This window comes from Pseudochaenichthys georgianus, chromosome 16, assembly GCF_902827115.2.
Source record: "Pseudochaenichthys georgianus chromosome 16, fPseGeo1.2, whole genome shotgun sequence".
NCBI lineage: Eukaryota > Metazoa > Chordata > Actinopteri > Perciformes > Channichthyidae > Pseudochaenichthys > Pseudochaenichthys georgianus.
In genome coordinates, this window is record NC_047518.2 from 44,744,254 (window position 1) to 44,756,753 (window position 12,500).

General features: G+C 40.4%; 1 protein-coding gene and 2 non-coding genes across 3 annotated transcripts in view; 1 reads left to right on the forward strand and 2 right to left on the reverse strand.

The window, feature by feature from the left end:
* LOC139435365 (zinc finger protein 570-like) overlaps positions 1 to 12,500 on the reverse strand; it is a 40,117-nt gene that overhangs the window by 27,139 nt on the left and 478 nt on the right. The gene's annotated exons all lie outside the window — the stretch shown is intronic.
* On the reverse strand, positions 2,742 to 2,813 carry trnap-agg (transfer RNA proline (anticodon AGG)). The gene has a single exon. It is a non-coding gene; the product is annotated as a tRNA-Pro (tRNA).
* Positions 4,482 to 4,553, forward strand: trnap-ugg (transfer RNA proline (anticodon UGG)). The gene has a single exon. It is a non-coding gene; the product is annotated as a tRNA-Pro (tRNA).

The window sequence follows — 12,500 nt, forward strand, 5'->3', positions numbered from 1 at the left end:
CGAAGCAAATATCAAAGATCGTCTCTGCTGAGCGTTGACAAGATGAGGGGATTTTATATGAATGAATCGGTTTTTTACCGATGCAAAGACGCTACGCAATCGATGCATCGCGAGTTCAACCCAAACTGTAGCCGATGTGCACTCTTTCAACCGGTGCACTCGCATCTTGAACGTTTATGCCGGTGCACCGATGCGAATCGGTGAATCTTAACATCTCTAATCCCTAGTCGTCCCTGGTCACACATCGCACTGGATTTTGTTACCGGCCTGCCCCCTCCCAGGGCAACACCACAATCCTCACTATAGTAGGCCGGTTTTCCAAGTCAGCTCACTTCGTTGCTCTTCCAAATCTCCCGTCAGCCCTGGAGACCTCCCAACGCCTCACAGAACATGTTTTCCGGTTACATGGTATCCTGCAGACATTGTCTCAGACCGCGGTCCCCAGTTCACCTCTCGAGTTTGGAGGGAGTTTTGTCAATCCCTGGGAGCCTCAGTCAGCCTGACTTCTGGATATCACCCCCAATCAAACGGCCAAACAGAACGAACTAATCAGGACCTGGAGTCAGCTCCGCTGCACCACCGACAGATACCCCTCTACTTCGAGGTCTCTCTCCTGGGTTGAGTACTCCCACAACGCTCTTACCTGCTCCGCTACTGGTCTCTCCCCCTTTGAGGCTTCATTGGGGTACCAGCCGCCCCTGTTCCCCGAAGAGGAGCGAGACTTGGCAGTTCCCTCAGTCCAGCAGCATGTGCGTCGCTGTCAGAAAATCTGGAGAGATACACGATCTGCCCTTCTCCAGACTTCGGCACGGAACCAGCGATCAGCCAACCGTCACAGAAAGCAGCCCTCCATACGTCCCAGGCCAGTCAGTCTGGTTGTCCTCCCGCAACATTCTTCTCATCTCTGAGTCCAAGAAGCTTTCCCCACGCTTCATTGGTCCTTTTCCCATCCTAAGGATCATTAACCCTTCCGCAGTCCGGTTGAAGCTTCCCAGAGCTCTGAGAATTCACCCCACTTTCCACGTGTCTCAGATTAAGCCGGTTCACACCAGTGAATTGAAAATACCATAGGTGTAATCGTTATTAGACATTTTAAAGAGGAAATGTTACATATTATATATTTTAAATAAATAAACCCACCACTGGGAAAGTTGAGGAATATAAATATCTCTGTGAACATCACATTGAACTTTTGTGTAACTTGTTATCATTTTTTAAGAGATCTCTATTCAAAGTGATTGTTGGTTATATAACAAGAGTATTTTCCCTGTTTTTCTTCCAGGTCCATGAGGGAATATTGTTAACCATCAGGCAGTGCATGCAGCCCCGTAATCCTGCATTTGGTTCGTTTCCTTCAGTTTCTGTCCCTCAAATCTTTGGAAACAGTCAGAAAAACGGCTACGGAGAACACGAAGAACCGCTTTAAATGATGACTTTTTTGCTTTAATCACCCCGACTGAATTAATCACACGTGACTATGTTTCACTCATGTTCCCGGTAATACCTTCCACTCTGTTATTGCTTAACTTTTATTCATAAAAATAGTCTAAATAAACTGCAGTGAGTAACATTTCCATGAAGATATTCAGAAAATCAATACCAAGAAGCACATGAGGTCTTTCAGTGTCTGACAGGCTGTTGTAGACAAAGTATGCTGCATTAGCACTGAATGTTATTATTGTTATTCTCACATGTTTTTAATGTATCTAGTTTTACATGAATTTTTGGTTGTTTTTCGTAGTGCACATTTTGCTGGTTGTGTTTGCTGACACCTGACTATATGGACGGAGACAACATGAAGCCTTCACTCCTGAGGGGACAGACAACAACAAATAGCCAACACCTGGGCAGAGATAATACATTTACAATTGTGAATAATGTTTGATATCCTGATGGTAAACCCTTCTTACCCATGTCCGTTTCTTTGATCGGTTGAAACACAGGTTCTTCCTCTCTCTGCATCCTCCTACCACAGGAAAAAGGGTGTGTAATTGATAGTCATGACCACGTTGGATAGACTGGATGTTATTCTGGAGCTGAGATGTATTCATAAATAAATATCTTTGATACTCGGTTCAATTATTGCATTGTATTCTTTAAATGTAATTTATTATTATAATGTGTTGTAGACTAAAATGTATTTATTCTGTATTTACTTCCACCCTTTGGACATTTCGTCTAATGCATTTGTATCAGGAGGTGTGTGGCGCAGTGGGTGTTCGGATCATGGGGTCAAAGGTTCAAACCCCACTGCAGTCAACATGTCGTTGTGTCCCTGAGACACTTCACCCCAAATTGCTCCTGTGGGGATTGTCCACAGTATTGAGTATGACAGTCCCTTTGGATAAAAGTGTCTAACAAGTGACAGGTAATGTAATATCAACTATTATTGTATTCAATCATTTATTTTTGTATTTTTATATATTATGTCATTTTCAAACCTCCATGGGTAAGCAGCCCATAGTGAGCACATCATTTACTTACATTTTATCTTTCTTTGACTTTCTCCATTCATCACCTAAATATATATATATCACAAAATATGGTTGCACAGGGAAACTCCCATAGTGCTGATAATACATTTAACGATGTAATATAATATTATAATGCATTGTAGACTAAAATGTGCTATTCTGTTTTGTTAAACACCAACACCTGTGGGCTGAGAAACTGTAAAACTAAAATGATTTTATGATAAGTTGGTATCAAACCCATCTGAGGTGCAACTTTTGCAATAAGGAGGGCTCGTCCGGGATTTGAACCCGGGACCTCTCGCACCCTAAGCGAGAATCATACCCCTAGACCAACGAACCATAAAATTGGGCGATAACCATCAGTTTTTCTCTGTACTTTACATGCCACGTTGCATGCCCTCTGCTGCTCCTCTTTAAACTTCAGAAGTAGATTTCCTGGTGGTTCAGAGCCCTCTAGAGGCGCTTTGTTGACCTGCAGACACAACCTGATGCAACCCTGCAGAAGTGACCTCTTTTAAATCGTCTTTATCTCACCAGGGCCACAGGAATGTTATGGAGGAAAGAAATTGACACAGGTAAAAATACATAAATAAATGTTATAAATATTTATATTAAATTCAGGAATAAATGAATAAATAGGGAAATAAATAATAAAAGACTAAATAAAAAAAAAAGCCTAAATAGTAAATAAAATGAATACATAAATAAGTGTAATTAACTCGAGTGCATGCAATCAACTCCCTTAAATAACACGGCCTTAGAGCTTTGTCAGCACTTTATGTCTAAAAGAACACCCAAATCAACACTTATCAACTCGAAATAATTGACACTGAAACATTAACACTATTTGACACTACAGAATTTGCTGTGTACAGTGTATGAAGGGGGTGGGGCTGGGCTTTAAGTCAAAGATGAATCTTGATTGGGCCAAATTTGACCTCGAGTCACCCAAAAAAATTCTGCTGGGTCTTCCCGAACCGAACACCACGTTTTTTTAGAGACCTTCAGACTTGGCTAGAATTGTGGAAATCAGTTTTGTAGTGTCTATATAGCTGTTGTGGAGGATATCATGAAGCCTTGTTCAGATTAAAAAAACTAGAGCGTAGTTATTATATAATTTTAACTTGAAACGGGTCACGGGAGAACCCGAACACAATGCTACATATATATATATGGGTAACTCATACTTACTGATATCCATTTAATCACATCTTACATCTTGTTTCTCTCTTTGGACGTTGGAATATTATTAATACAGAATTGCTCATTTGCAAAAGTCACATTAGATTGAATTTTATGACTACTGAGCCAAGTATCTAAAATAATTATTTCTAGGCTGCTCTAGATTGTCATCAGATGCATTTAATGTTGTTAATATCATTTTCACCTCAGGAGTTTCCTTGTGCTAAATTATTTTTGTGATATTATGAGGAAAAGAGAAAGTCTAAAGGTTATATGGTTCAATTTAAGTTCATTTTCTTTATAAAGATGTAAAATGTGTTTACCATTGGGCGCTGGACGGGGGGGGTATAATAGAAAATGGAGAAAGGAGAATATTAAATATATGGTAATCATTACATTAATTATAAATACAAAAAATCAAGATGATCATTAAAAGTAAGAAAATATATTTATTTAATATATTTAAAATGTGAGTTTCACTTCCTTTATGTATTTATTTAAGTATTCATTTTATTTATTATTTAGGCATTTTCTATTGATTCCTGAATTTAATATATATATATGTATTCATTTATATATTTGTACCTGTATCAATTTCTTTCCTCCATAACATTCCTGCAGCCCTGGTGAGATAAAGATGATTTAATAGAGGTCACTTCTGCAGGGTTTTATCAGGTGTTATCAGGTTGTGTCTGCAGGTCAACAAAGCGCCTCTAGAGGGCGCTGAACCACCAGGAAATCTACCTCTGAAGTCTAAAGGAGAGCAGTAATGCGACGTGGCATTTAAAGTAGAAGAATTAACTGATGGTTATGTGTCTATTGCATGGCTCGTTGGTCTAGGGGTATGATTCTCGCTTTGGGTGCGAGAGGTCCCGGGTTCAAATCCCGGACGAGCCCTCCTTATGTCCCTCAGGGTCTGACAGAAGCAGTTATTCCTTTAGATCAGAGGTCTTCAACTAAAATTCAACGAGGTCCAGTTAGAGCAAATCTCCCCATGCAAAGGTCCGGAACATCAAAATGTCTAACTTGCTTCATGAATTAGTGTGAAATATATTGAAGTGACCTGTAGCTTTATCAACGTCTGCATGTAATCAACAGCTGACTGCCAATCAAATAAAGAAAGTACAAAAACAACAATATTTATTGTAAATTAACATTACTTAAATACTGTGGATATGTGTAATGTTCCTCTCGGGCTGCATTTACAAATAAAATAGAGAAAATAAATAAAATAGCTTTTGAAAATATGTGCATCTTAAAAGTGCTTAATTTTAGATAAATAAAATAAAGTGCAGCAGCAGCTTGAGTGTCCCTTTTTCTTTGTTAACCGTATCACATCATGACTTAACAGTTTCAGACGATTATAGAACAATATCAGTCTTTACACATCATAACAATTGAACAGTTTTAAAGTTTCTCTTTCTTTCCCTCTTATATTGCAGCCCCTCACTTTGTTTTTTTAAATGTAGTGTAAGAAATGAGCTCGAGCTTGTCCTGCCAGGAGTTTGTAAATCTGGGCCGACATGGTGTCAGGGCCATTCTCACACACATGCAGGTGCTCATTGGTTACAGTGATGAAAACACAGGTGTGGTGAAAAAAGAGAGAACTATTCGAAGCAGAAAAAAAACAGCGTAATATACCATCTGACAAAGGCCTGTGCTATAATGCTTCAATTAACTGGCTATTCTACTCAGATCAATAGGAGACAGAGATGTTATAAATCAAGGGTTTTTATTATTATTTACAGCAGGGGTGGTGGAGACCTTTTTCCTTTCAATTTTTACAACATCCTCCGAGGGCCGTACAAATTATTGAACTCAACCTCTGCTTAAAAAAACTAAAATCACAGCCCATTCATTTCGCCTTTCATGCTGTGCAAAGAAAAAGCAACCTCTTAATCCAGATATCTCACCATGACTCACGCATGCATGCACGTGCACGGTGTGACATGACCACCAACACAGAAAGATATGGACACAAGATGTGTGCAAATGTATTTAGTATCCTATCCATGTGAACATGATTTAAGTGGAGGGGGGACCTAACCTCCTCTAGGGGGGTCCGGGGGCATGCTCCCCAGGGAAGATTTTTTTTTTTTTTTTTTTTTTAAATATTGAAGTTAAAAACATCTGGTACATTTTGAAAGCAACATGAAGAGATCTATGGATACATCTCTCAACACCCAGATGAAACAGAACTGTAAGCATATTTTTCTTTTTGGATATTTTAGAAATCAATCCCCTTTTAAACTCTATTCCTGTTATGTTGTAGACAATTTACTAGCGGTAGACATTAAGGGTAAATAATGTCTACCGGGTCCCGAGCATTCGTCCAAAAAAAAAATATCGACTAATAAAGAAGAAAATTAACACATTTGTTGCAATAGTAATGTATGCACTAACTATTACTACTTGTACTACAACATTTTAATCATCAGTTCTTCCTCATTTTCCTCAATTGTTCATATTTGGTTTATTAAAATAATGATATTGTGGTCATTGTTAAAAAATGTCTGCTATTATTATAATTTGTATAATGCACTTTCTGCCTTCCTGTCATTAGGAGTTAGACGTGTAATGGCTATGTAATTTATTTGATTAGAACCTGAACCTTCATTATCCTAAACTTCTGGGACATTTCGCCAATACCTTTATATTGTCTACTCTTCACTTACTTGTCAGCATAGGTCGGCATTGATGTACAGAGCCGACAGAAGACCTTGTTTATATTGGCATCATATTGAGAGGTGCAGCCAGTGACGCGTCCTAAAACCAGGAAGTAAGCTGCTGGTTCCCTCGACAAGGGTTTTGGAAAATAGCTGGAAATAAGGTCTGTGGAAAACAAACATGTTTGATAAATGCACGTTTTGTTCAGCCGGATAATCTCCACATGTCTTTTATAATTTTCGAATCATAAATCTAATCGATAGATTATAAAAGGGTTTTAGGACGCGTCACTGCAGCCAACTCCATCGATCAAGCTGGCTGAAACTTTCTCTCCCTCTTCTTCTCATACTCCCTGTCACTCTGTTTTAACTCCTCCGGTGACTTTCTTTTATTTGAAGATTGTTTTTTGCCCAGCGCTTGGCCGGTTACCGCTGGTATTAAAAACATTTGGCGAATGGTTAGGTGGCGCGATAGTCTGTAGTGAAGGAGCGCGCTCCCGCTGCGCTCCGCAGCAAACAGCTGTTTGCTTTCCCCCCCCAACAACGAAAACAACGACAACCGACTCACGGAACGCTATGTTGTAGCGTTGATAAACGAAACTATTTAACTAAATTGCTAGTCAAAATACCAATACCACAGGACCATTTTTTTAAAGCAATATTTTTAGTGGCCCGAGCGGGCAAGTGGAAAGTACCTGGCCCGGGGTGTCTAAATAGTGCTTCCGGGCCAGCGGGCCATTTAATGTCGAGCCCTGCCGGTTACCGGCCGGCCCACATCGTCCGACCGGCCCACTTCAGTACCGGCCCATCGGGATTCGTCCCGATGGCCAGTCCGCCCCTGCTGTCAGCACTCCTTTCAGACGAGACATATACCACGTGAAGACACGTTACGCTCGTGTTGTGTTCATGGAACCTGTCCTTGGCCAGGAAAAACAGGTACTCGCTTGTTTAATTATTTTTGCGGTCTAGATTTCTTCTTCTTTTTGAAGTGAGAAGTTGTCCGTCAGTCGGACTGACTGACTGACGGACGGACTCCCCACCCCCAAAACGAAAACTCTTCGGTTCTCCACAAATTACACAAGTCACCCAAATCAGCGTTATAAAAGCGGGAGGCGCCGAAAAATCCCCTATTAATGTATTGATTATAGCTCCGGGTCCGTATAGGTCGGCGTCTGGGTCCGGATCCGGACCGCGGTCCGCCTGTTGCCGACCCCTGCTTTAGATCAAGGGTGTCCAAACGTTTTTCACCGAGGGCCAAATACAGAAAAAATATATACGAAGAGCTGGGCCCCTCACTCGAGGTGATGTGTATTGTGTCTCATAAGTTCAGTTATAAGTCAGCAAAATAAATCAAATGTAGGTCAATTATCCTTAATACTTAAAAATACTTTAAGAAAACAAACAGCCTATCCCAGCTCTCCAGACAACACACTCTCACTCCCTAAGCGTCCAATAGCGACGTTTGGTCAGTGTCCATGGCGTCCAATTGTGACGCTCCTAGTCTCCTTCAGCGTCATAAAGGGACGCAAATAGCTTTCAACTGATTGCAATGTATTCCCATCTGCGTCGGGATTTGACGCTCATGGAAGCACGGCATTCGTTTATGCCAGCTGCCCTTAAAGGCAATGTGAGCATCCATTCCCATTGGATAACGGAGAATTTTACACCCGGAAGTAAGTACTCCTCTTACTGTCGATTGATTTTACAGTGATATCTGCACTACTCATCGACTAAAAAACACCAGATTATCCTTGTTGATTACACAACATTGATTGGTTTAAATTGTGTGCAATGCTTTTGTATTTTTCCCCTTCGATTCGGAGAAACAAATATGTTTTCTGAGTAAAGGATGGCAGAAGACACTACACTACCCAGAATCCCCAGCTATCGTTTGGCCTACACCATGTGCTCTGTTTGACAAACCCCGTTTTTTTCACCATTCATTCCAATGGCTGGCGTCTATGTCACATGATCTTCAAATTTCTCCCTGCAGAAAAAGAAAACATGGCCGAACTTCGTTTTATTCTCGTGGAAAATGTCTATTTTAAAGTTAGTTTGGCCATTAAAATGCGTTTTGATGTCATTTGATGCGAGAAATATGAGTTGTTATTTCAGATTATGTGTGCAGTGGATGTACATGATCTTTAGTTTGCTAGTTATTACGAAGATTACTTCAGGAAATCGCGACGTTTTCATTGTTACCAAGGTGGTTGCTAGGGACGCTGCTATCGATATTATTTCTGTTATGTTGTGTAACTGTTTAATGGTGTTATCTTTATTGCTACCCCCTTCCCGTCAATGTATAGTGTTGGTCCACAGCCTAAACATATTAGTTTAACAAAATCCGCATCTAAAGATAGCCTACGTTATTTCCCCCCTGTGCAATTCCAGTCTCACATCTCAGAGCACACCGTCATTAACAAATACCGGAAACAGACCAAAATAATAATAATACCTTATTCCGAGTGTGCTTGCTTTTCTCTTTGAAAGTCATCACATAACGGCATGTAATACACGGTTCGGCTGCATTACATATTACATATCTGCCGTAGTTCTGTATTTATAGAGCCCTGATGAGAAGACAAACATGAGGAACTGAAAACGTGACGTGGATCATAAATATATCAGCCATTGAACAACATCTTACATTTCTTTTCACACAATACGTCTCCTTGCAGTATCAACACTAATTCGGCTGACTTTTATATTTGATCCAATTGGTAGATAGGCTGTATTTACACCATAACGGTGCACAAATGATATAAAGGGACACCTGGTGGTTAAAGCATGTTATTGAATTTCAATATTTTTATTATTAGATATTAATACGATCCCTATAAAGTATATTCATTACTCGTTATTCTCTACTAATTGTTAATTAAAGACTGTATGTAATGACTATTTTGCACATCCCGTTCAAGATTTCAAGATGTTCTAAGGTTTATTGACATATCATAGGCCTAAACAACTGTGGTGTAGTTCTGCACTGAATGAAAAACTTGGGTTGCAGGTTCCTCAATAGTGCATTACAAGACATCTATCAATATGTGTGCATACCTCCAGCAATGTTAACTATGTTGAAGCACTTATTTTAACTGATATTATACATAATGTATTACTCTTATAAGATGTATGTAGATATTTCATCTCCGGCCTTGTCAGGTATTGAACAATCAATAAATAAAGAACACAGAATTGTTGAATATAAACACAGAATTTGTGTGATTATACTAAATGATTTTCAAATAAACACAACTGCATATTTAACTGTTACACATGCTGATGTAACGCAAATGTTCCAACTTGGGATCAATAAAGTATATCTTATCTTAAGCTGATCGATGGCTACTGCCATATTTGCACAATGTGCCTCTGAACCTTGACAAGTGCATGTTTCAGGCTTATCAATTAATGTAATGTAATGTTATCACACACATAAGACCAGCTGTTAAATAAAGCTCTTCTGACCTTAGCTGGCATGTGGGTATATATATTAATACTGCCCATATTGGGCACAAGCAATTTTCACCCATTTATTAATTATATGTTTTAAATGTGAGTGTTTCCTGTCCCCTAAACCTCCAGGGATGTACACAGTTTAATACTGGCAACTTCTTATTATGGGAAATACGAAAACGTCTTTTAAAACTACAACTCCCAGTAGAGACGTGCCATAGAGAACATGTTGCGAAACAGAATAGCCAGCATGTGTAGTTCTGGGGACGGGGTGGGGGAGGGGGGACGCGGTGGACCCGTTAAAATCCAGTTTTGGACAGTCTGCCGTGGTTCCATCCCATTTCAAGTGCTGTTCGAGAATCGGCTTAACCCTCGGAGCACACTCTCCAATCACAGAGCTTGAGGACTATCACGGGGTTTGTCAAGAGCACATGGTGTAGTCCAAACGATAGCTGGGGATCTGGGTAGTGTAGTGTCTTCTGCCATCCTTTACTCCTGGGAATGGACGCTCACATTACCTTAAGGGCAGCCGACATAAACGAATGCCGTGCTTCCATGAGCGTCAAATCCCGACGCAGATGGGAATACATTGCAATCAGTTGAAAGCTATTTGCGTCTCTTTATGACGCTGAAGGAGCCTAGGAGCGTCACAATTGGACGCCACGGACACTGACCAAACGTCGCTATTGGACGCTTAGGGAGTGAGAGTGTGTTGGCTTCTACGGCTGTATTTCACTGTGCCGATGTCCAATGCAACAGCTGAGCGGAGCTTCTCCAGCCTCCTCGGTTGAAGACGTTCCTTCGTTCAACTATGTCCGAGCGCCACTTAAATCACCTTCTCTTCCTCCACTTTCACAAAGATTTGACCGACGGCCTGGACCTCAAAAAAGTGCTCCGGAGTTTCTGCTTTGCCAGTGAGCGAAGGGAGGTTTACTTTGGCAAAATCTAGAAAGATTAAGTAGATTTAGCCATGTGGGGATTTTTGTTTTGCTTTACCCTATGTATTGTGGGACATTTGTTTGAAGGTTGCTCCACCCTCATCTGTTATTGGACATTTTAGTCATGTGATTTAATTTGATATAAGCATGTTTTACGTTAACATTTCTTAAAATGTTGTTAATCACATTATTTCAGGCGTCAAACCAAATACACATTTGACTTTAAGACAAGGAACAAGAGTAATTTCAGGGTTTTAGGATTTGTTCCTGCACTGTAAGACCGAACAGTAGCTACAAGCTTCTTGAAGAATATGGGTTTTGCTAGTCTGATTTGCTAGTGTGTGTTAAGATGAGAGATAAAAACCATCCCTTGATTTCGCAAAGTTAATACAGACTACCTTTGCCCTGCGGCGCAATGAGATCATCAATGATGAGCTACCTGTTGGAGAGATCCCGCTGGCCTGCCTTGAAAATTGAGTCACAGGTGAAAATATTTTAGATATTACAACTATATAATAATGTTGTGTGCCTTTGTCACTGATAACTTTGGCATGTTTACTCAGATTTAGCATGTCATGTTTCTGTTTATCTCTGCTGCCTTCAGTCCACATATACATTGTATTGTACTCTGAATTAAATACAGGGATGCAAACTTGTCACCTTTCGGCGAAATTCGCCGTTTTGAATTCAAAATAGGTCGTTTGTGTGATTCATGTAGATCGGCAATACAAATATGTTTGGGGTAGGCCCTATGGGGGGGGCTGGGACCCGGAGTAATCTGCGGCCGCGAGCTGTTATGTGCCATCATGACACGCATGGTGTTCTTTTTTGATAATGAAGCGCGAGCTCGAGTCCTCCTGCTTGTCGGCTCTGCTGCTCCGCGAGGAGGGTCGAGCAGCTACATTACCTACGGTGCGTTCGTTAACAGCAACTGTGCGGTCCGGAGTCACTGTGGCAGTGTGGCACAGACCGGACCGCTGGGGAACAGCTGTTAGAACGGGCCGTTCAGGTGTTCAGAGCAGAGCTCCCTGTCGGCAGAGCGTGATGTGAACTGAAACGTTTTTCTGTCGCAATATTATTTAAGGAATCGTTGAGCTAGCTAGCTAGCTAGCTAGCATACAGTGTCACTATCTGCTAACGTTAGCTTTAGCCTTCGTTTTCTAATAGTTTTTTTCATAGGCTATAAACAGGTGGTATAAGTATAGATCTAGAGTAAAAGTAGAAGTACTCACTGAGTACTCACTTCTACTTTTACTACAAGACCTGAGAAGTACTCAGATCTTGTACCTGAGTAAAAGTAGAAGTACTCAGATCTTGTAGTAGAAGTAGGCTACTCAGATATTGTACTTGAGTAAAAGTAGAAGTACTCAGATATTGTAGTAAAAGTAGAAGCACCAGAGAATACTCTGTTACAGTAAAAGTCCTGCATTCAAAATGTTCCTCAAGTAAAAGTAGAAAAGTATTCTCATCAGAATATAGTGAAAGCAGCGACAGTAAAAGTAGTCGTTGTGCAGATTGGTCCATTTCAGAATAATATATATGATATGTTTTATAATGATTGATCATGATGTTCTCAAAGCTGGTGAAGGTGCAGCTAGTTTGAAGGACTTTGTAGACTGCAGGGTAGCTGGTGGATTTACTCCAGGTGGAACTAAAGTCTGATTCAACACTTGATTAGATTTCACATCATTCATCCACATCTGTGAAGTAACTAAAGGTATTAATACATGTAGTGGAGGAAAAGTACACCATGTACCTCTGAACTGTAGAGGAGTAGAAGTACA